The sequence below is a fragment of the Eurosta solidaginis genome, chromosome 1 (assembly GCF_040869045.1).
Source record: "Eurosta solidaginis isolate ZX-2024a chromosome 1, ASM4086904v1, whole genome shotgun sequence".
NCBI classification, from domain to species: Eukaryota; Metazoa; Arthropoda; class Insecta; order Diptera; family Tephritidae; genus Eurosta; species Eurosta solidaginis.
Window position 1 is genome coordinate 352,131,717 of NC_090319.1, and position 25,509 is coordinate 352,157,225.

Genomic DNA, 25,509 nt, shown 5'->3' on the forward strand with positions numbered 1-25,509 from the left:
AATTGATCAACAGATGTGCTCGACGAAAGCACCCAATGATGATTATGAATCGAATAATGAAGAAACTAATGAAATCAATACGTTAAAACAATAAAATGTACATAAATAAAACCAAAACGCACTTGTAGCTTGACGAAGATATTTATAAATCGCATGTAAAAAAATTGAGGAAAGAATTTGTAGAACATCAACTAGACTTAGCAAACAGCAATCAATTTTGGAAATTGGCATAAATGCTGCGGTAGACGGTTGAAATAGAAGGCATCATATGCCCACTAATCCGGATACATAAAAACAAAAACCGACTGAATAAAAACCAAAACCGAATTAGATCGAATTCCATCAATTGATTATGAATCAACTTAGAAACAGTTCTGAACAAATTGTTGTAATTAGGATGAAGCTACTACATATAAGGGAGCTTAAGTTATAAAAGGAAAACGTGAAAATATTCTGTACAAAAACATAAAATATTAACGTTGTGTTGAATGCGAAAAATCAGAAACAAGGAGATAAGCGCTTCCCTTGATAAGGCATGACATAATAGAGATCATGCAGGGCCCTTTCGGCCAATTTGGAAGAAAAATTAAAAGGGAGCACGACGCAAGTGGAAAAAACGCGCAAAAAAAATGTTTCTAAGCATGGTCGCTTTCGGCCGTGTTCGAATGTATCTCTGTCATGAAAAGCTTCTTGGTGCCATCTGCCATGAAGATGTCGTTCGGAGTACGCAATAAAAAAATCGGTCATGTCCCACAAATTTGTAGGAAAACCAAAAAAGAGCACGAGGCAAATTGGAAGAGAAGAGAAGCTAGGCCTAAAATCTCTTTGGAGGTTTATATATTTATTTATTTTATAACAAACAGATGAGTTTTCGTGAACAAATTTATAGGAGCCGATTAAAATTTTGTAACACTCCGATAAGAGATCGTAACTTTTCGAAAGCAAATCAATAAATTTTTGATACCAAAATCGATATATTTTCGATAACACGCCGATATAAAATTAGTAAATCTCCAATAAAAAATCTTTAAGTTTACGAAAACAAATTGATATCCTTTTGATTATATATCAGAAATTTTCGATAGCACTTCCATACGAAATTAGTAACAATCCGATAGCAAATCGATAATATATTCTTAACATATCTATAAATTATCGATAATGAATCCAATACTTTCGATAATGATATTAAAATGAATTTATTTTAATTTGATTAAATTCAAATTAATTTAATTTGATTTAATGTAATTTAATTTAATTTAGTTTAACATAATTTAATTTAATTTCATTTAACTTAGTAAAATTTAATTTAATTTTATTTTATTTAATTTAATTTAGTTTAATTTAATTTGATAAACTTTTATTTAATTTAGTTAAGTTTAATTTAACTTAATTCAATTTAATTAAATTTAATTCAACTTAATTTAATTTAATTTAATTTAGTTAAATTTTATTTAATTTAATTTAATTCGATTTAATTTAATTTCATTTAATTTATTTTCATTTAATTTAATTTAATTTAATTTAATTTAGTTTAATTTGTTTTAATTTAATTTAATTTAATTTAGTTTAATTTAATTTAATTTAGTTTAATTTTATTTAATTTAATTTGATTTAATTTAATTTAATTTAATTTAATTTAATTTTATTTAATTTAGTTAAATTTTATTTAATTTAATTTAATTTTTATAAAAATTTTTTTTTTCGAGCTCTAGGCCATGTATATGTAAATTAAAACACCAAAAATGCTTGTTTTACATATAAATTTTATATCTGTCAATTGAGTGCACTCAAGAGTTCCTGAAGATGATTTCAGTTTGAAATCGAAATATCGATTAAAATAAATTCATAAAAATAAATTTGACAGATATAAAATGTATATGTAAAACAAGCATTTTTGGTGTTTTAATTTACATATACATGGCCTAGAGCTCGAAAAAAAATTTTTATAAAAATTTACAAAATAAAGGCCGAAATAGAATAAAAGTAATTTAATTTAATTTAATTTTATTTTATTTAATCTAATTTAATTTAATTTGATTTAATTTAATTTAATTTAATTTAGTTTAATTTAATTTAATTTTATTTATTTTATTTTAATTTAATTTAATTTAGTTTAATTTAATTTAATTTAGATTAATTTACTTTAATTTAATTTAGTTTAATTTAATTTAGTTTAATTTGATGTAGAAACAATCATTATGAGCCTATTAAGTACTTGCACCTACTTTTTCAGGTCTTACCTCAACTTGTATCACCATTCCAGTGTTATTGCAATTTAAGTAATGAATTTGATCACGGATTATATTACACGATAAGTCCATTTATCTCCTCACTCCTTATTTCACAAAAGTATCGAATAGGGTTTTGGTAAACATGACATTGATATTTGAAGGCCTAAGTACCTGTGAGGAATTTTTCAACTATGAACTCTTGCACAACTATTGGAAAAATTTATTAAAAAGCTGGAGATGATTGTTTTATTTAACAAATCTATTTCGGATTTTTGATTTCGCTACTTACAAATGGTGATTTCGTTTGAATAAAAAAATGCGCCCCTACACGTTGTATACTTTTTGATTTCTTGCACTCAACTCTGCAAGCATATGGATGGCCTGTATGCATTTGTTTTCTATGAAAAGAGCATACAAAATGTATTTGTGCTTATCAGCCATTTTCCAGGCTGATAGAAAAGTAAATAAATTTTGTCAAAATAATTTCTTAAAATAAAATAAGCGTCAAATGATTTGACATATATTCTTTACTGGGCAGAAAATGTTTTTTTTTTTTGCATTTTTGAAATGCACCTTTTTATTAAATGTCCACACACTTATTTAAGGCTTAAAATCGCAATCAAACATGAAAAAATGTGAGGGCAATAAAAATGTGCCTGTTTTGATGAAACGAAGTCATCATAACTTTTTAAACTACGGTACTTGTAGCTCTGTTGAAAGGCGTACGCGCGCTGTCAAATATTGAAAGTCATGCATGAATTAATTACAGTCCCATTTTTCACGTAGGAGTGATTTAGCTTTATTTGATTAACATACTATCACTTACAAAGCAAATGACCTGACGTACAAAAGCAAAAACGTTCAAACATTTTTTGAAATTTAGTATAAGGATTGTTTGGCATTCAAAATATGTGCACAAATGTTCGGACACATAAAATTCAGAAAATTAAAATTGAAATTCCTCTAAAAATTGTAAAAATAATATACAATTTTTTCACTGGCCGGCAATGCGTACTTTTTAGTTAGTAATTTGAAAACGTTTACAGTGGCTTCAGTCGGATTTAGCCTAACCTTCCCTGCAGGACGCAAATGCCAGGACACCAATCCATTGCAAGAAAATACTGTATGTGAAAACATCTCGAAAACAAGAGCCAAAATGTTAAATCTCATCCGATATTTAGATCAAGCGAAGAGCCCCCAAACTCCATCCTTTTCCAACCCTAAAACTCCAACGCCAAATTTATTTAAAACAGAATCAAGTGCGCAGAAAAGTATGGAACATATAGTACCACATAGTCACAAGAAATAACATCAAAAACCCTTGTATTTTAGCATAGGACTTAGGCGGTGATGCCTTATGACACTAAACTAGATGTTTCATGCTCTCCTGCGCACTTGATACTATTTTAAAGACTTTTGGCGTTAGCGAAATTTGGCACTTGGGGACAGTTTCGCTAAAGCTAATGCCCCTATTACGGTATACAACTCAACTTAGTTGGGTTGTAATTAAAACAACTCAACTTTCAGACAACTCAACTCCTGTTTGGTATTACGAATTACAACTTATTTCAGTTGAAGTTGAATTAGTGCTGCCAACTTCAGAAAGTGATAATTTGACAGATAAGTGAACATCTGATCAATTTGTGGCGAAAATTTAAGCATTTGCAAAAGTGATTTTGTTATTACAAGATAATATATGATATGAAATCTATTTTAGAATGGCGAAAATGTTGGTGATTAACATGTCGCGAATACAGAAAACATTCTCGTGGTCATTCCAATACATTGGAACTACCAAGCACCAAGTAAGAAAATGTTTAAGTGACAAATGATGAGCTTCAAATGAAGTTATTTTGCAGATTTCAAAGGAAGCATTTTACTCATTACTAAACAAAATAAAGGACCATTTCCACAAACCGTTTCGAGGGAAGGCTGTACCCCTATTTAAAAATTATGCGCCATATTCAGATTCCTTGCTGATGGCAGCTATCAAAAATGCTGTGGAAATGATTTTGGTGTTGGACTGGTTGGATATTATTGAGGAGCATATTTGTGCGAAGTGGATTAAAACCCAAAGAGCAAAAATTGTATTTTACTCTAAAACAGAATGCCCAGGAGTAGTGATTAGTATAAATGGAACTCACGTTCACATAATTTGACCTAGTTTGGCTGCATCCGTACTGCGGCCAGCCTCGTCCAACTTCGGAATGTCGCTCAATAAAGTCAAAAAGTTATTCAATGTAATGCTTCGTTTAAACGTTGCTTATTCTATAAATGTGCACACAATTTTTGATTATTGTTTGTTTAAAAAGTGTTTAACTACCGGCTTTAAATTTTTTGCTTTTGTAACGTTTTATGAGCACGTGCACCATCTAACTCTTATCAAAGGTGGTATCAAAAGACGCGTTTCGATCTCCGTTTTTAGGATTCGAAAGCGGAAATTAAAAATTGTATTTCTGTCGCAAAATATTAACAGAAACCCACAAAATGCCCGAGGGTCCGAAATATGAGGCCCGATCCACGGTTTTTTTTTTGCACAGAAGATCGTTCTGTGTTGGCGGCCTTTGGCCGCGATTTGTAACAATAACCCTGGGTAGGTCCAACGACTTTCTGCATTAATGTGTACAAAAAATCTGGCAAAATATATCCACATGAAAATTTGTACCGAAATGATATGATAGAAATTAAACTTTTAATTTTTGTTTTCGGATTCTTAAATCGGAGGTCGAAACCCGTCTTTTGATACCAACTTTGAAAATTTTTCTTAAAAATTAGGTGGTGAACCGTCTTCTCAAACGATACATTTTTTCAAAACAACTGCAAAATTGTATGAGACAACTGCTAGTAATCAGTTGTAAGATTTAGACAACTCAACCGACATTTTTTTTGGCAGGTTGAGTTGTAATCTGTAATACCAAATTGCGAAATTTCAACCCAACCAGAGTGGAGTTGTAAACGGTAATAGGGGCATAAAACTTTATTGTAAAAAATAACAAAAACAGTGTCAAGTTCGCAGAAAAGTATGCAGCATTTAATAACTTAAGACCATATGGATCAAAATGTTGCATACTTTTCTGCGCACTTGATACTGATTTAGATATTTTTGGCGAGAGAGTTTTAGCGTTAGCGAAGGTTAGAATTTGGGGCCTCCGGTTAATGATCTGCAGGTTTAATTAGTGCACAGTGTTATTTAGTGTTAAAAAAAAACATTTTCCGATATTGGTCTTTACGTACCGATTAAACACTTCTTCACGCTGACATTCACTTTAACAATAAAACGATTTATTATGTGAGTTTATTATAATAAATATTCACTTACTTGTTTGTTTTACTTTAAATATATTAAGATGCGCTCCTCTTCAATTTGTATGGTTTAGTATTTAGTTAGAGCTCGATTGTATGCTTTGTATTTTCGATTTTTAGGAAGTACTTCTAAAAATGGCTATGGGTAATATTATACTAAATATATATAGATTCTGTTATCTGAGCACTGTTTTGCTGATTTCTGTTTTCCACCGTTTTTTCACGCATTATTTAAAGTATTAACGTCAATACTTGAAATTTGTATATATTCACTTATTATTTTAATAGTATTCTTTTTCAATTACTTTTTCTATTTCTTTTTTATAATCCTACATTCACAGATTGCCGTTAAATTTCACAATTTCTATATGATGGTGTTATCATCAAGTTAGCACATCGAAAGAACGACTAGTTAATCGTTATGATGCTCACACTTCCAAATCAAAACAAAATCATGTTGACGATGATACGTTTCGTGAACAAATACGGCAATAAGCAGCTTAAACGCCGAAAATGTGTTGTTGTATTTAAGTTTCAAATGTGTCAACAGCACTAAACCACTTGCAGATTTTAAATGACATATGCAATCTTATTGTGTAAAAAATACTTTGTTTATTTCGCACAATTTGCTGTTATTTGCTATTATTGTATCCTTGCGCCCAAAAGTGTGCTACACTTTAATTGAACATAGGTTCACTGTCACACCAAAGCACAAACACAATTATGAAACACGTGCTTAACGACTTTAAAGCGTTAAATAATGCAATCAACCGTTTTAAGCAATAAGTTTTAATTATATTTTTTAATCACATTTTGATTCAATCTTTCACATTCTATTTTAATTTTTTGCTTTCAAATCTGTTACCTAATTTTGTTGTCGTTTATGCACTCGTGCATAACAAAAATTCAACGCTTGCTGCTGCTAAATAGTACTTTTTTTAGAACAAAATCCATGTGAAGCGCTTCCGCGTTATACGTGTTAACATTACCGAAAGTTCACTTCAAACTAAACGTTTTTGCTTTTTCTCAATCAAACCAACTGAAATTCTAACTAGACAACCGACAACACTAAACTCGTGCATTCACATACTTCGGGGGTCAATTCGCGGCTATAAGACTGCGTTGCAAAAACACCACTAATTCTACCCTTATTCTCCGTATAGTTGTGTTCGTTTGCCGGATTTTTGCCGAGTCTCTTTTTTTATATTCGTAAGTTGGCTCAGTTTTGTTTTTATTATTGCATTGTTTTGATAAAAAGGGATAAATGAGTTGAAGTAACGTGTTGCGTCGGTATTGCAGGACAAAGTCCAAACAACTTAGTACTGTCTAGGAATTCATTTCGCTTCACAGATGCATGGAAAATAGGTAAACAATTAAAAAGTAAGCAAGCACAGAGTATAAAATGAGTAGAAATGAGAGTGTTGATATTTGTGAGTAAGAAATGAGTTCATGTCGTGCTATTGAGTATTCTATATTGGTCTAAATTTGAGACTTTTCAAATACACATTTATTTTTTTTTTTTTTTTTGCTAGAAGGGCTTTTGAGATCTAGCTTATAGCGCGGTATCCAGATCACAAGAAAAGGCTCAAGAAATTTGAAAGAAATGTTGTTGTTGTAGGGATAAGGACACTCCCCGAAGATTTTGGGGAGTGTTATCGATGTTGATGGTCCTTCGCCGTATGCAGATCCCCTACTTCAGGTAACAAGTACCTAATGGTACTAGTTCGACCATCTCGGAAACGATTTAGTATGACCACATGAAACCTTCCAGGCCATACCGCCCTCCCACGCTCTAAATCCATAAGGAAATTGGGGTCGGCAGAGCCTCGACTGTTAAGAAAAGGGATTTGCCATAAGTAGGTAAGGTTGACAATTGGGTTGGACGCGATAAAAATTGTGCTGAAAATTCTTTGAAAGGGTTGCAAGGGTGTTCTTGGGCGTTTCTTGGACCCTCGAAGAAATGCTGAAGAAATCATTGTACGTTTGATTTGATGCATGTAGAGCGCATTTCAAATGAGCTTTTGTGAATAATATACATAAATAATAATAAAGGAAAATACATATTTTCAAATAAAGCAACTTCAACTTTGGCTTACAAGGGAAAGAGCGTTAAATTCCGGTAGAAAGCTCCCAGGCAAAGATCGAGACAGTGCATCACAAATAGGCAAAAATTCGATAGGTAGATATGGTAAATACCGTCAAAATATCGATTTTCCACTGACTTATATATAATTGACTATATAAAATTTCTTTCCACTTTTGAGTTTCAGTGATTAGCTGTTCATTGATAAGTTTAAAAATTGTAGCCTCCTTTTGAATAAGATTTTGTAAATTTCGCCATTGAACATAACATTTAATATGATCTTAAAGTATTGGTGCTTAACAGACGACATGGTAGGCAATAAAAAGCATTGCTACTGGTCACGCTCCACTTTCTCTCAACTTGGCAATATTCTGTTTAACAACGAGGTAGGAAATGTCTCGTCATGACAATTACGTGGAAAAATAACAGGACACTTCTGAAGACCTCGACGAATTATTTCGTTGACTTCTTCGAATCGCAAAAACTCATTATTCACGGTACCGAGATCGAAGTCGTTTAAATAGTCTGGCCTTTGGTACAGAGTTGGTGGTATTGTTGGAAGATTTTTTGAAGAATAACCTTCATCAGTGTCACCGCAAAAACTTTACGATTTCGGATTCATGTAAACATACATTTTTGTTTGATTTTTTTATTGTCTCCTCAGGCCCAGGCAAAAAATCATTACCAATATTCGTTGCTTTTGAAATTCGGCTTAAAATTTGCACATGGAACAACTAAAGACTCCCCTGAATTAAACAAAATGTATTAGTACCTCTAAATCGCGGGCCCCCTGAGAAACCCCGCGCCCGGGGTAATGCCCCTCCCCCCTCTCATGGGGCCTGTTCGCAGCCCTCGGAATGTGTCAACTTCACTGGCTGTATTACTCTTTTCCTTGTTCAAATATTAATGCATTTTTATGAAACTCTACGAATATGATATTGTAATCAAATAATTGAAGCGCCAAATTTCAAAACAATCTTACTTTCATCATTACGCCTAAATTCAACATATTAAATTCCAGCTCTCTTTTTTCTCTTGGTATACTCACCCTAGATTTCTCCATATTTTACTTTAAAACTTTTATAGATGAGCGCAAGCGTGAACTTCCCCTTTAATTCGCCTTAAATACCCCTATTTAAATACATCGATAAGTACGTTTTTGATACTCCGTAAAGGTGGTGGATTTTGTTTTCGGCGCATTGTTGCTGCAACATGCAGTGCATATCCATTCTGAAATATGCATATAGCAGTTTTTGATTCTCGCAAACATACGAAAATATGTATGACATGTGCACGTGTTTATATAATTGCAGATTTATGTGTACATTTGTATGTGTATATGAAGGCTTTAAGCCGCAAATCCATTTTCTGTGTCATTCCCGGTATGATAGCGAAAGTGAACAATACTTGCAGCCAATGATGGGGAAATGACGCCCGACTATGAGGCAGAACTATTTAGGACTGGCATCTACGCCGTTTCGCGTCATAGGAGCCCTCCCCCCCTAATTCAGGCCGTTATGCGGACCGTGCCTAGTGAACGATTTGCAGCCAGAGGATAAATTCGGCTGTATCCGAAAGTAGCCTTCCCGATACCGTGCCACCTAGGGAAGTATTGATGGCCTTACCACAGAAAGGGGCGCTGCTGCGGCTTACGGTTCTTTCCCCGTATATAATACTGGACCGCTGCGCGACTCAACGAGCAACTAGCTAAACGGGGCGTATCCTTTGAAGCTTTCTCCGTAGACGTCCCAATTAGACTGGGCGAGATTAAGCGAAGGCGAGAGGTGCACATGATCGGCCTAGCGGGGTTCAAGCGCAGGGCTGTAAAACGTCGAAGATTATGTGTAGGTCTTACAATCTTAGACTAACAAATTTGCTTCTATCATTAAAAAGAGAAGACTGTATACTCACGACGGGTATTCTGACTGGGCACTGCCTTATGGCGTCACATGCCTTTAAACTAGGCTTGGTCAGTGTTTGCAGATGTAGAAAGTGCGTGTTGTAGGAGGAAACGATCGCGCCCGTTCTGTGCTCGTGCCCTGCGCTTGCCAGGCTAAGACTCCAGCTATTAAGAGTGATACAGCTGTCAGATCTAGAAACAGCAAGTGGCTTAAGTCCTAGGAAGCTTCAAGTATTTGTCAAAAGGACGGAGTTATTTTATAACATAAGTCCTGGGTTTCTATAGGGTTTTTCAGTTTGGTCGTTAAAACAAACTTCTGGTAACACAACGGACTCATTCAGTCTAGTTCAACGTAACCTAACCTATGTATATGTTTTATGGCAAGCACAGTCCCCGTAACAAATTTTAACAATATGTATATCTTCAAAGGCGTTTGATTTGCGGATACAATTTTTTTTTTTTAAATTTCTTCTAAATATGGGCGGTGCCACACCCATTTTCCAAAATTTAAAGAAAAATTATATTTTTTGCAATAAGATCAATCTACGTATAAAGTTGTTGTTAATGTCACTTTATTAGTCTTTTGCAATGAATTATCGCATTTTTTCCATTTATCGCAATTTCCGTTATCGAAAAAATGGGCGTGATTATCGTTTGATTTCGCGCATTTTCAATAAGCTTCTATTCTAGGTTTACATAAGCATAATTTCGCAAAAATATCTAAATTTTTACTGAAGTTATCATATTAACGGATGGACGGGCGGACATTTGCTTAACCAAAATCTTTTTCGATGCTAACAATTATAACTTTCGTGAAAATTAAATATATATAAACAATATTATGCGATATAATGTTTGAATAATTAAGCGTTAGGAAATAAATACAAGGCCATCACGTCTGCATTATATACATACGTACATATTTTGTTGTGTTGTTGTGGCAGCAAGTCATAAAGTAAGCAGGCAGGAAATGCAACATTAACAAAAATGTATAAAAATTGACTATTAAACAAGAAACACATGGATATTCAACGAACTCCTTGCCCTCGTTTGTAGTTTTTAGGGGTGCGCTTTATGATTTATTAATGTTAAACTTTAATTTGGAGAAACAAATAATCAAAGAACGATGACTAGCATAACAAGACCTTTGCACGTCCATAGAAACATACATAGTTACATTAGTTATTTGAAAATATGTATATTTCACCTTACCCGCGTGGAAACTGAAAGTAAAATGCTTAGATCAGGGGTTTGGAAGCGTGCGCAAAAGTAATGAAACAAATTAGGAAAAATAAGTTTTAATTTACTTGTAAATGAAAGTCGCGGGAAAATGTATGATTAAACGATACAAAATTTTACAAGCAAATTTATATTGAATCTTAGGAGTCCGATATGACTACTAGCAGGCTCATAAGTAAAGCATATTTTACATATTATAAACTCTTACACAGGTCTCTTTCCGAGGTCGTTTGAAGTCTATTATGACATTATTTCGGGGCGTTTAGGAAGAAGTTGGGGCAATATAAGAAACGAAAATATAGAGAAGAGAATTATTTTAATAAAACTCTTAAACGAGAATTTAACTATGTTGGGGTAATACCACAAAGATCTTACGGCTATGCGGATGGAGTTCAGCAGAAACTTGAAGGTGGAAAGCAACACTGATCATCGAAAAGCAACTCCCATGGTATAAATCGGTAGCTTAATTCACAGAAGAATTCAAAATTGTACAGGAGAAGCATACAATCATTTTAATTTCCCATTCTCTATATGCGGATGTGGCTTTTTAAAACTGAAATAACTCCTTTGGTATTGGTTCTGCAAAATTTTGACTGAGGTTGTTTTTAAATACATATACTAGCCGGACCCGTGCGCATCTTGCGCAACAAAATACAATAGTATCATATTAAATATCAACAGATATCAGCTGTTCTATCAATCTGGCGAATATTAGCAACTACTGGTAATGCAATGTTAGTTCTAATCAAAAATTCACAATAGTGCCATAGTACAAATAGATTCCATTATGTGCTCATAATCGTTTATTTTTAACAAATTTGATGTAATTTTTTGTACTCAAATATCTTTAGAGGTTGCGAAGCTCTTGAGCCTTGTTAAGCTACATTTATTTATGCGTAAAGCTAACATCAGGACAGATATATACAAATGATAAGAATTATTATCCAAAAACGCATTAGAAATTAAAGACTCGTTAGGAAATTTCGGCATATGGTGATTCTTAACCTACCTCAACTATTTATCTTCTAACACATATGGATGCTTTGACAACGTTTCTTAAACAATTTTGTCCTGGTACTTGGTTAAAACCGAAGCTCGATTGTTTTCTAGTTACTACTTCTGCGAACCATAAATCTTTCAAATTAAAACGGCATACTTCTTATGAATAATATTCATGCTTTCTATAGCTCACTAACTTATACAGCCACATCCTAAGTTGTATTTGGCGTGAATTCAGAAAAAGTCAATCTACACTCAAAAAATAATAGTTTCCTAAAAACAAGGAAACATATATTAAAACAAGTAAAGGTGGATAAGTTCGCCTCAGCGTGAGCTTCAATTGTACATTTCACTTCAGATAAATTACTTTTCTACATAACACGTGGCACTGTACGTTAAAAAAAAAAAAAATGTCTTCCCATTTCCTCTTAAAATAAAACGTGATAAGTGAAATATCATTGATTCAAAACTATTCTTTTCTATGATATAGCTTATTATTCTGGTCTACAACCCTTTTAAACTTGTTTTATATCTAAATTTCCGTGGTCTTTAACCGATCCCGTCCATTTTTACTAGAAATATTTTCTGCCATAAAGAAAATATGTGTACACAATGTCATTACGATATGTTAATCTTTCTTCGAGTTATGGCTTCCGAGACATAGAAAATTGCTTAGTCATAAAATGGGCGGTGCTACACCCATTTTCAAAAATTTTAGTGTTTACCAATTTAATGTTATAACTCAATTTAGAAAGTAAAATTCTATTGATACAAAGCTCTATTTCGGTAAGATATATCTTATTATTTTCGCCTACGTCCCTTTTAAAAATCGTTTATATAAAAGTGGGCGTGGCCTTTAACCGCTCTCGTCCATTTTTTTAGAAATATTTTCTGTTATAGGGAAAATTTGTATACCCAATTTTATTACCATATGTTAATTTTTCTTCGAGGTATGGCTCCCGAAACATAGAAAATTGCTTAGTCATAAAAGGGGCGGTGGCACGCCCTTTTTTTAAATTTCAAGCTTTTCCTATTTATTGTTATAAATACACTTGGGAAATGAAATACCATTGACATAAAGCACTTTTTTTGCAAAGATATAGCTTATTTTGTTCGTCCACGACCCCTTTAAAAATCTTTTATATAAAAGTGGGCGTGGTCCTTAACCGATTTCGTAAATGTTTCTTCAAAGCATTCCTTGTAGTAAAGGAACCTCTCTGCCGAAGTTTGTTATGATAGGTTTAACGATTTTTGAGATATGATTAATAATATTTGGTCGGTGCCACTCCGATTTTACAAATTTTTTTTATATTTTTATCAAGAGTCTTAATATCAGTCCGCATGTCAAATTTCAACATTCTAGGTGTATTATTTACTAAATAATCAGGATTTTTGTGTTTTCCAAAATGCTATATATATATAAAGTGGGCGTGTTTATCATGCGATTTAACTCATTTTCAATACCAATATATTCTGTGTCCAGGTGAGCTCGTGTACCAAATTTAGTGAAGATATCTCAATATTTACTCAAGTTATCATGTTAAGGGGCATGGCTAAATAAAAATTTTTTTCGACACTGATGATTTTGATATATGGAAGTCTATATCTATTTCGATTCCTTTATACCTGTACAACCAACCGTTATCCGATCAAAGCCAATATACTCTGTGTGCAAGGCACGCTGAGTATGATTAGGAAAATGGTACTAATATGATATTTCGCTATAGAAATCCTTTCCTACAGCTGGATAAGTAATTATCTTATAAATTTAAACTTTTTCTATGGTTACAGGAATAGATTTCTTAAAAACTAAAAAAACCATTATAAAAAAAATTAAAAAATTTAATAGTGTAATTGTCACGGTAGTGGTTATTACCTGAGCTAACTCGTACAAGTGAATATTGTGAGAAATATACTCTTGATCAGGGCTGTTCAAAAATTTATATATTGAAGTGGAAATCATAATATATACATATATAAAATTATGTCTGCACTGAAGCTTTATTCATTTGCAAAAAAAAAAATATATAAAATAAAAATGGTCCCCTTAATGAATAAAGGAATAAAAATTTTGTTTACTGCTACAATATTTATGAAAAATTTTCTTGTTGTCAATTTGTTAGTGTAAATTTGTATATTATACCGAAGTGCTCCAAACAGAAGTGATTTTCTTTGAATCCTGGTTACAAACCGATACACGCTGTTGGCAAACTGGTATCATTCCCATAAGATATTGATAACTTTCGATAGCAAAATGATACATTTGTATAACGAAATCGATAACTTTTACATTACACATCGAAAAAAAGTTTGCACAATCTGATAACAAATCTATAAGTTTCCTAAAACAAATTGATATTCTTTTTATAATATATCAAAAAAACTTAAGTTTTCTTATAGGTACACGTGAAACTTTACACATCGAACTTTACGAGAACTTGGTACTCACGCCTTGTTTTTCTGAGTGTAGGTTGATTTGATCAACAAGCATACTTATATGTATATTTGTGTAAGGCTCTGCACTGAAAAAAAAAAACAAAAACTTTTGAGGACAAAGAAAAAATGGGACTAATTTTGTGGCATAGAAACGCTTACTTTAATCTAGACAAGTAAAAAAATAAGATGTTTCGTTTCTTGGATATAAAACTGAAGAAAATTGTACAAAATAAAATTTTTAAAATGGGTGCGTTTTCTTATGTACGCGCATGAAAAGTTATACTTCTTACAATACATTACAATAAAATAATAAAAGGACTGGAAAACATAGTCAACAAAGTCAATAAATTTCTGTTTAAATTAAAAAAACATAATAAATAAATTTTAAATTTCTTACATTAAGTGTAACATAAATTCCCGAATAAATCGATTGTTATTATTTTAAAATTATGTCAACTGTCACAGCATCTTCCGGTAATGACTGAATCAGAACTTCAGTTACCAGTGGCTTATGATAAAAAGGGCTACCTATAAACCCAGTTTCAAAAAAATCGAATCGTGCATAAAATTTGATCGGTCCACTTCCTGGAAAGAAACATCACAGGAACACTCTCCGGGTTTGCACAATAAATACGATTTATTACAACAGATCAGACCCTGGTCCACTTTCCGAAAAGTTTGAAGCGAATCGCTCCATACACTATTTTAATTAGAATAGGTCGGACTCTGGTTTGTTTCTTGGAATCAAAATTTCTCAAATATCATCTTTGTCGTATTGTACTTGTACCGAATTTAAAAATAGAGAAGCTTATTCCATTTTGTGAAGCATAACTTCAAAAATTTAATTGTGTAACTGCCACGTCCATTGTTTACTATATATTTTGGCAGCTTAAATTGAGGTTATGTAACGAACAGAGTAGAAGGCAGTAAAAGAAGGCAGTCGAATGGAGTGGAATGAAGAGCAGCAGGAAGAGCAGTAGGAAGAGCAGAGTTATATTGCATCAGCCTACCTTCAATCTATGCATTAATATTACAGATAAATGTAGAAAAATAACTAAATACTTGAATATAAGCAAACATTTTCTCTTAATTATCGCAAATAAAGTGTCCTAAATTCTATATATGTGACCTGGAAACATGAAATGACCCGATTGTGCGAAAATACCGGTGTTCACTTTTTGAGTGATTCTTATGGGAAATTTAACGTTCTTTCCAAGAGAACAAACCGAAGTTTTCTATCTTTGTTAGTTTTTTCACAAATCGCATTTAAAAGCAAATCGGATCACACTTACGATTTTTTGAAATATTTTGATCCATGCGCCACCTATCGGAGATTTTCCTCTTATTATTGCATTGTCATCGGGTTCTGAACTATATTCCAAGTTTCAAGCGTGTAGTTTATCGGGAAGTTACTTAAATTTTAATTACAAAATTCGTTCACAACGGTCGGCCGCTACACAAAGTCAAGCTAAGCAAAAACTTTAAACGTGTTTTTCTCGAAAACTTGTTTTCGCACAATAGGGTCGTTTCTTGATTCCAAGTCACATATTCCAAAATTATCACAGTCTATGAGAGTTTAAGAATGTAACTTGAATTTTTTTTTAATTTTTTCGCAGTAGGAGCGTTCCATTGAGTTAACGAGCTTTGGCTCACGATCAAATCTCATTGGAACGATCTGGATCAACTTTAGAGAGCTGGCAGCACTAATATAAAACATTTGTTTTGTTGATGGTGGTGGTCCAAATTATCTTTTCCCTAACTGTGAAATTTATTCTATTAACATTTAAATAGTTTCACACGTATTAATTTTGCTTACATTTTCTTTAAGTTATTTACTCTTTACGTATTTTTGCTTTTAAATATGGCGAAATCTTTATGTATTTATATAGACACATATGTACACATATTTATTTGAGTGCTACCAACTCAAAAATGGTAAGTTGTCAAAAAATCTACTACAGAAAACAAAACGAACAGAAATGCTATACGGATCAGAAATTGAGCCAGATAAATATCAGGATCACAGCTTTGTTGTTGCATTTGTATGTTATATTTCTATCCGTATCTGGTTCACGCGAAACGTTGCTAATATTAGCCGTGTTTTTTAACACGCGTATATCCGTTTACGCTTAAACTTTATATTGACTGCTAAGAGACACACTATAAATACACCTCTGAAATTGCTGCGCATAAATTTTGTCCTACTAAATTTCAATACGCATTATACTCAGATGTAACTGAAATATGTGTCTTTGTTTCACCCTGTACACTAATTCTATGTATTATATGTGTGTCCACAATTCATCGCAACTGATTCAGCTATATGTTATACCCTATGGCCATCAGAGCGTTGCGTCTCCGCTTTTCGGTACACCCTGCTGCTGTAGCTAGTTGTTTTACCACAGCCGCTAGATGGGTCTCCTAAGCATTATCTAAGCGAAGATAGGCGTTTTTTAACACGCGCAAACGAAACGTATACGCGCGTGTTAAAAAACACGGCTATTGTCATTAGTGATGTTTGTGTGTGCGCTAGTTTTGAGCGATCAGCTGTTGCGCTTCTTGTTAAGGTTTACAATAGTCATGTCCGTAGATTTCTAGTCGAGGTCCGCAACTTTACAGTCAACTTATCTTATTCACTGAGCTTACTCTAAGCATACCATTTTCCTTAATATAAACAAAACATTTTTTTGGTAATATTATTTTTCATTTAAGGTAAGTTTTTTTTTTTCAGTGTGTATGGTGCCTTAATGTGGATTATTTGGAATGCAAAAGTGAAATGCGGCAGTGGCATTTAACATGCGAATAAATAATTAAATTAAATTTTGTTGACAACACAACAAGCGACAGAACAACAGGCTATACTTAAGTGTAGGCAGAAAACAGAGACAGAAAAAGAAATACATGATGCGCATTCCAAAATGTAATAAAGGGGTAGACCAATAAGACCAAATAAACGCAACAAGTTACATACACCATTTACTTAAACCCAAATAATCTTCCTTTCTCTGCTTGCAAACTGCGGTGTAGGCTGAAATACTTTCTTGGCTGGTGCATCTTCTTCCATTCACTTAACAGGACCTAGCCAGCCTTTAGGCTTTATTCGCTGCACTATCGTCAAATCTTTGTAAAGCTCATACAGCTCATCATACCACCTCCTTCGATACTAGCAGTCGGGATCATTGTCACGAGCATAGAACTTCCGGAAAATTTTTATTTTCTTCTCTCGAACCCATCCACGTCGTACATCTCCATTGACGCATATAAAATATGCCCTGATTTCCCATTGTTTGATCATGAAACAGGGTGCTTAGAGTGAAATTGTCAGCAGGTGGTACTACATCGGATATGTTCCCTAGTAAAGGCTGAACTTTCGGCTTGTAAAACGAAAAATTTCCTTTGGCAACACTATGCAGCTCGTAGATACATTAAAAATGACTGAATGTGTGCATTTCAACTCGATGTCAGCAATATATTGTCCAGCTGGCCAAGTAGCATCTGCTGACTGTCAGTACTGGCATGGAAAGCTGCCACCAACTGACCGTACAAAAAATTTAAAGCGCCAACATGCATACATGATACAGTTACATACAAAGTGTTGCACACATCGTGCACATTCATCTGTATGTGTGAATAAGTCGATGGTATTCCGCCCACCAAAAGCGGCAATAAATAGTTATTGGCATTGAAGGCAATGTAAATCAGTAAAATTTTAAGTTAAAATGCAAAGCTGTATATCGGGAAACACACCCACTCTCTTGTCTTCTGCTTAAGGACAATTCTGTCGGACATTTTAATAGGATATAAATACCAAAAATCATGTTTTACGTTGATGACTTTCAAACTTGTGGTGACCTCTGTCAACGATGGGTTGCATAGCTTTACTATTTGCAAAGATGTAATGTTACACTAAATAAATACATATAGTTTTTTTGAAAACTAGGCCGTACACAGAAATTTCCCGAAGTTCATTGTGCATTTGCGCAAATTGTGATTTCCGGAAGTGACATTCGCACGCATTTAAACCTGCATAAAAGGGAATATGAGCAGCGGATTTAATGCATATTAAAAGGTTTGGATGACACTTCCAGAATGCTTCATTCAATAGTAAAATTTTAGGGACCTCAAGCATTTAGGTATTTTTATATGAACATTATTAATGCGGCTTGGGCGCGACAAGAATTAGAAGCAGTTTTTTAATGCTTGTTAAAGTATGCAAAACTTAGCGAAGCATTTAAATATTCGCTTCTTCACTAGTTTCTTTACAAATTGGTTTCCTACCTGGTGCTTCAAACGGAGTGAGGGCTGCCCTCTTTTTCTGCTTCCATAAGAGGGTTCCGCTGAAAATATTATATTGCATAGTCAGCGTAGCCGCTGCGTGTTTACTCACTGGACTATGTTGATCTCGTGCAGCTCGTCATTAAATCTTCTTTGGTACTCGTCATCGCCGACGCGTGGAGGTCCGTAAATCTATCAAAGAACTTTTCTCTCGTACATTACCAGAGCGGCCCCATCAGATGTCGCCAGTGCCCATGCTTCTGTGCAATATATGCGGGTGGGTGCGACAAAGGACTTGTAGAGCATGTTTTTCGTTTGCCGCAAGTGGGCTTCACTTTTCAATTACCTATGAAGTCCAAAATATCATGTACTGATTTCAAGGCAGACGTTGTTTGTTTTTTTTTTGTTAATATTAAAGGCAAATGCGGCAACTCTTTGCTTCAAGGCGGCAGGTACCTCGTTTGTCCTCATTCACCATCCAAGCCATCTTCCGCTTATTTTTGCAGTTTGGAGTAAACAGAGCTCACGGTACTGGTGTTCAGGCCGACGATATCAATTCCGTCAGCATACGCCAGTAATTGCACGCCTCGTTTAGCTTCGAACAGTTCGGAGAGGTTCTTACTAATTCTAACTGAGCTGATGGTGTTGCCCAACGTCATTTTGCACAGTCATATAAGTTTTGCGGGGAAACCAAATTCAAGCATTTTCGTGCTGTTGCAGGTGGCTTTAAAAGGTAGGTGATGTTTGACATTCATTTTTCGGCCAAGATATGGCGCATAGTGAAAATCTAGTTGATGTTAGATTTACCAAGTATGGAGCCACACTGATCAGGCTCAATATACGATATTAAGAGGGTTGATTACGCGATTGATGGCGCAGTTCGCAGGATCCCCTTTCTTATGCACTGCGCAAATAACACTTAGACTCCAGTCGTTAGGCATACACGCGTCCGAACATATTTTGCAAAGTAGCTGATACATGCGTCTTACCAACTCTTCACCGCTCTATCTGAATAGCTCCACAGGTACCCCTTCAGCTTTCGCGACCCTGTTGTGTTTTAATGTAGTTATTGCTATTATGACATTGCATTAATCGGGTAGGAGGACAATAGTTCCATTATCATCGATTGCGTGATCGGGCTCAATATTCTTGGGCGGCATCTCACTATCCCTAATTTAATTCCGTTTAATTCCTAATTAGGAAAGCGGAAAGTATTCCCTCCATAATCTGAAAGAGTTTTCATTTCTGAAAAAATGTGTTGCTTATATAAATTCTAAAACCATAATAATGTTACTCCTACCCCTGAAAAGTGTGAACTTTTATATTGCAAGACACGAACCTGAATGAAAATTCATATGCAACAATTGCTTCCAGTTAAATTTTCTTCCTTTAAAATTCATTATAACCGGAATTTGTTTCGGGCTTAAGACCATGCATCTGTCCTTGAAATTAAGCAGGTGTTATTCCATTATTCCTGGTGGTAAGCAGCTCAAGCTCCTCGAATTCACGCCACTCTGTCCCGGTTTTCTTCTTCATGTAAAGGCGTTTTGCTTCCCTTCAACTCATGAAAGCCTTCACATACTCTACTTGTCGCACTCGCTTTTAACGTAGCCCTGTAGGCAGCGCTTTGTCTTTCCGAGTTGTAACCCGGTATTCTTCATCGTCCCAGTTGTTCGCCGGTAACCAATTATTTCCTCGACAGCGATACGAAGTGCTTTGGAGAAATGCTCCTACTGCTTCAGTATTTTGCGGATTGACTTTTGCGCCTAGAGCGTTGATGTGAGAGCAGTTTTTCCACGTCTAGCTTCCCTTGTTTTCGCCTTAGAAAAAATATTTAACAGGGTCTAATGTATATTGCACTCACTCCTCTATTGGTACCTTCTAAATTTCATGGCATATGCATTGGAGTTCTTTATGTTAAGTATATGTTCATTGTCTCATGTTCAATTTTTTAGTTTCCATTGCTACATACATATGCAATCTCTCCCTCCCGTGTGATACATACTACGGTGCCTATTTCCCCCCAGTGGCTTACAAATATTGATGTGTAAAGTGATTTGTAGCGTTTATAAATTTTTTAAAATGTTTTGATTGATTGCCCGAAGTAATCAGTTTGTTTTAAATTTGAAATTACTCTTGCCAACATAGCTCTTATATATGTATTTTAAAATTGTACTAAAATTCAGGCCATGTTGTGCACTGCACTTACATAAGTTTGTCCCAATGCTGGTTGGAAATTTTCCCCAAAAACCTTTAACCCAGATTAATTGCAGATAGTTCTATAATAACAAGAATGAAAATATTCAAGAGCTTCGGCATTCGTAGTACATATATCCGAATCTTGTTTAGATTTTTATGCTGAGATTCTTTATTATTTGAGAAAAATGCTGCGGCTGTCAATTCTTCTAGAATAAGATGCGATAAAATAATTAATACAAACAACAGCATCAGCATAGCAATCCAGTGAAGAATCAATTTCACCAAAAAAATTTGCTTCGGACTAAGTAGCATTTGAATTTAAAGCCACCCTTATGAAAACGAAAATCATGCTCTACACTGAGGGAAGTCTATAGGGAGATTACTCACAACTGTCCTTTCAATAAGTATTGGTATGCTATACATGTTCCAACAATAAGTCTAATAATAAAGTCTGAGCTAGGCCAACTTAGGTCAACAACAAGAAAAGTCTTCAGCAAAGCTTAACATAGCTCACTCGAAGAAGACTGAAATTCCTCCAGATGCAGCTTTAACAAATACAAAAGCTGAATTAGGATGGCCGAAAAGAAGCAAGTAAGGAAGGCCAAGTTTGGGTGTAACCGAACATTACATACTCAGCTGAGAGTTTTGGAGACAAATGTTGGAGTTGAATGTTGACATAATTTACTTATTCAATTTTTTGATAAACTTTTATTTTTAATTTTTTTTTTTCAAGTGGGCGTGTTAGTCATCCGATTTTTCTTTAGAACACATATAGGGATAGGAGTAACGTTCCTGCAAAATTTCATCTTCAACGACTGCCAAATAACAGCTTGCAAAACTTTTAAATAACATTGTTTTAAAAGTGGGCGGTGCCACGCCTATTGTCCCAAATTTTACAAATTTTCTATTCTGCGTCATAAGGTCAACCCACCTACCAAGCTTCATCGCTTTATCCGTCTTTGGTAATGAATTATCTCACTTTTTCGGTTTTTCGAAATTTTCGATATCGAAAAAGTGGGCGCGGTTATTGTCCGATTTCGTTCGTTTTAATTAGCGATTTGAGATGCATGCCCAGGAACTTACGTACCAAATTTCATTAAGATTCCTCAAAATTTACTGAAGTTATAGTGTGTAGGGACAGACGCATAGACGGACATGGCTAAATGAATTTCTTTTTTCGCCCAGATCAATTTGATATATAGAAGTCTATATCTATCTCGTTCAGCTTATGCCGTTACGGGGTACCGTTATGCGAACAAAATTAATATACTCTGTGAGCTCTGCTCAGCTGAGTATAACCAAATCAGAACAATACAGAAGACTGGAATGCCTTCAGATGCAGCTTTGACAGATACAAAAGCTGAATTAGGAAGGCAAAAAAGAAAAAAAAAGAACACAACAGTATTATGAGAACCTGATTTCAACAAGTAAAGCATCAAGACTGCTAAAAATTCTATCTTGGAAGTTTGCTTTCCTCTACTGAGGGGTTGGGTATATGACTTTAAAAACGAGATGCGCCGGGCAACTCCTGGCAAAGAGATTCGAGGCGTTTTGTTGGATATCTCTGAAAGCCTCTTTGTGTTTTTGTTGCTATTTACGGCTGTGTTCTTAGGGCCGTATTATCTCAATACAATCAGATGTCTATTGGAATCTCCAGGTTGCTGGGTATTCAGTAAAAACTGTTGGTTCAGCATTTAATTTCTCCCCTTATGGGGAGTACACTCGCCACATTGTGAAAATGGTGTTCTGATGACATAAGAAAACAACCCGTAGCAGTTCCGAGAGCCGTGTATTGACAGGCGTGTAGTTTCTTCCAGTGAGTATCCCTTAGGCTCTGTGGCAATATTGGAGATGCGTGCAAGCGGCCGGGCAATCGCTTTGGATGTGGCAATGAGCGTATTTTTATCTTCACTCCTAGTGCTGTCGGCAGGAGATCTGAGAATTTTATTATGGATTTAAGGTACAATCGCGGATGCATGCTCGAAAAAATATACGTCCTGTTCGAACGTCATTTATTGTATATCAAGTAGCATTAAGGAGTCTGATGACTCCTGGACCGCCTAATTTGTTCATTCCATATATTCCACTGCGTGATCTTCGGCATAATAGATTATTTATCGAAATAACTCATAAAACGAATTATGCTATGAATGAACCTATAACTAGGACAATTCATCTAGCAAATCGATTCAGTAATGTTCTTAATTTTAATAACAGCTTGTATAAGTTTAAGCTTGAATTGTTTTCTATTTTTAAGTAGACTGTAAGAAAGCATGTACTTTTAGACTGAATGAATTAAATAAATTTTGAAGGTCTTTATGGAGTCCAATTTCAAGGATGCAATTATGCGAAAGCATCGCTATGCCACGAAACCGCATTTGTTCTATGGAAACCGACGTCAAAAACTTCGAGGACCATGATAAGTTACTAAAGGCTTTCATATCATTCGAACTTTTCCAATCGGCGGGACCTGATGTAGTGATAGCGGCCATGTTGCAAGCCGCTTACAACATATTAATACCCCAACTACATTGTAACTTTTCAATTTGCACACAACACGATTATGCTCCCGAAGCCTGGAGAAGTATACGGGTGATGTTAATTGACAATGGACAAAAATTTCTCGGAGTGTAAGGGTGGGAGTTTCCTTGGTACTCCTCTTAACCTAACTAGCCTAAAGTTCTGATTCCGGTTCCGGTAAACTCACACCTCCCCACGCCTTCTCACTGGAGCAATTTCTTTTAATTGCTGGTATCTGGTATCTGGTATCTGGGACACATGAATAGAACCCTAACTAATTTTAAAAATTAATTACTCAAAACTTACCATTCCTATGGATTGCAAGACCTCTCCCATTTAAAAAAAAAAAAATTCATTGAAATCCGTTTGGCCGGCTTAATGTGATTGACTCACAAAAAGAAACATATGGACATCCAAATATCCAAACAAGCTCCTTCCGGATGTCAATATGATTCCATTTATTACTATCTGATTTAAGTTACAAGTACAATTCCAGCTGGGTGCAAAATAAATTGTGTTTAGAAGGATGTAGATCCGTGATGTATATTGGAACGATTTTCCGTCATCCATTGTTAAATTTGGTTTTGAGACAAACCGGTTTCGGCGTTGTGCCATCATCAGTGTCGATTTTCGTTCTGATCTGTTGTTGTCATTTATCCTGTGTTTATAGTTCGTAGGTATATGAGCAGGTATTGTCAAAAATGATGTTTGTGTATATTTAGTTATGTGTATGTGCTGTGTGTTCGTTCAGAACCGAGGGTGGTTTACTAATCGATTTGTTTGGCTGACTGGGGTAGGTAGAAATCTGTGATTTTAGTCGTTTGACCTTCTTTGTCGGTTTTTTGTTTTGGTGTGTTAATTGTTTTGTGTTTATTTGTTGTTGTGTGTTTGTCTGTTGTACCTGTGTGATTAAGTTGTTTCCTGTAAACAAGTTTTAAAGGCTCGAAATAAGAGCAATATATATCCAAAACCGAGGATCTCATAGAGGAAATGAAATGTCGTAGAAGGAGAGAGGATCCCACAGATGAATACCAAAAACAAATCAAAGTTGCTATAAAAAATGCAACAAATATAGTAGATTCTAACATGGCACATAGATTGGTCCAAATGAACCCTTCGGCTCCTCCACTGGTTGCGCTACCAAAAATCCACAAGCGGGACACGCCAATGAGGCCCATCATTAATTTTAAATCGGCACCATGTTACAAACTGTCCAGATATTTAAAAACGATATTGATAGATACTCTGGAGCTAAGGAACGAATATGCAATAGCTAACACAACAGAACTAGTAGAGAGACTCGAGACCGTAGAGCTAACAAGAAACAGCAAATTGGTATCTTTTGACATAAAAGATTTATACCCATCTATACCACTATCGGAGACTTTGGACATAGTTAGCTCAACAATAGTTCATAACACAAAAAACATAGTGAAAATATGCAAATCACAAATACGCTAAGAACCACTTTACGTCAAAACTATTTTAAATTCAACAATAAAATATATAGACAAACAAACGGTCTTGGAATGGGAAGCACCACATCAGCAATTTTTATGGAAGTGTTCATGCAAAATCTGGAAGAAAAGTACATACAGGAGCTGAAGTCCAAATTAGGCGTGTCATTTTATGCTAGATACGTGGATGACATAATATGCGTTTTAACTACTAATAACGAAGAGCTCGTACTGGAGTACCTCAACAAACAGCACGACAATATAAAATTTACAATGGAAACCGAAAAAGACGGAGGAATCAACTATATAGACCTCACGGTAAATATTGATAAAGAAGCCAAAAGATTTAACTGTGACATATATAGAAAGTCAACTTCCACCGACACAATAATACACAATACCTCAAATCACCCTCAACATCATAAAAATGCAGCATTAAGGCACTTGGTACATAGACTTGAAAGAACACCTCTTACACCATAGGCATATAAGAGAGAACTTGAGGTCATATATAATATCGCTGCAAACAACGGATATAAAAAAGCACTAGTTGATAAGCTCAGAAGGACAAATGGAGAACCAAAAAAAAGAAATAATGAAAAGTAAAATAATAGCTGGACGACTATGACATATACTGGAAAAGCAACATATAAATTGGCAAACTGCTTTAAAAAATACAACATTAACACAGCATTCAAAACATCGAACAATCTAGGGTGAAAAATAAGAACTAACATTAACTCAGAGGATCCGTTTAGCAGCCACGGCGTATACAAGCTTACCTGCGGATGCCAGCATAGTTACATAGGACAAACAGGATGGCAAATAAGAATGAGGTTCAGAGAACATATTAGAGATTACAAC

At 34.6% G+C, this 25,509-nt stretch overlaps 1 protein-coding gene across 1 annotated transcript in view; it reads right to left on the bottom strand.

Moving 5' to 3' along the window:
* Positions 1–6,557, bottom strand: part of klg (klingon) — a 561,744-nt gene extending 555,187 nt beyond the window's left edge. Inside the window, exon 1 of the mRNA XM_067762653.1 lies at positions 5,554–6,557. The gene's annotated coding sequence lies outside the window, so the exon portion shown is untranslated. The remainder of the gene's footprint in view (positions 1–5,553) is intronic.
* Positions 6,558–25,509: the final 18,952 nt, after the last annotated feature.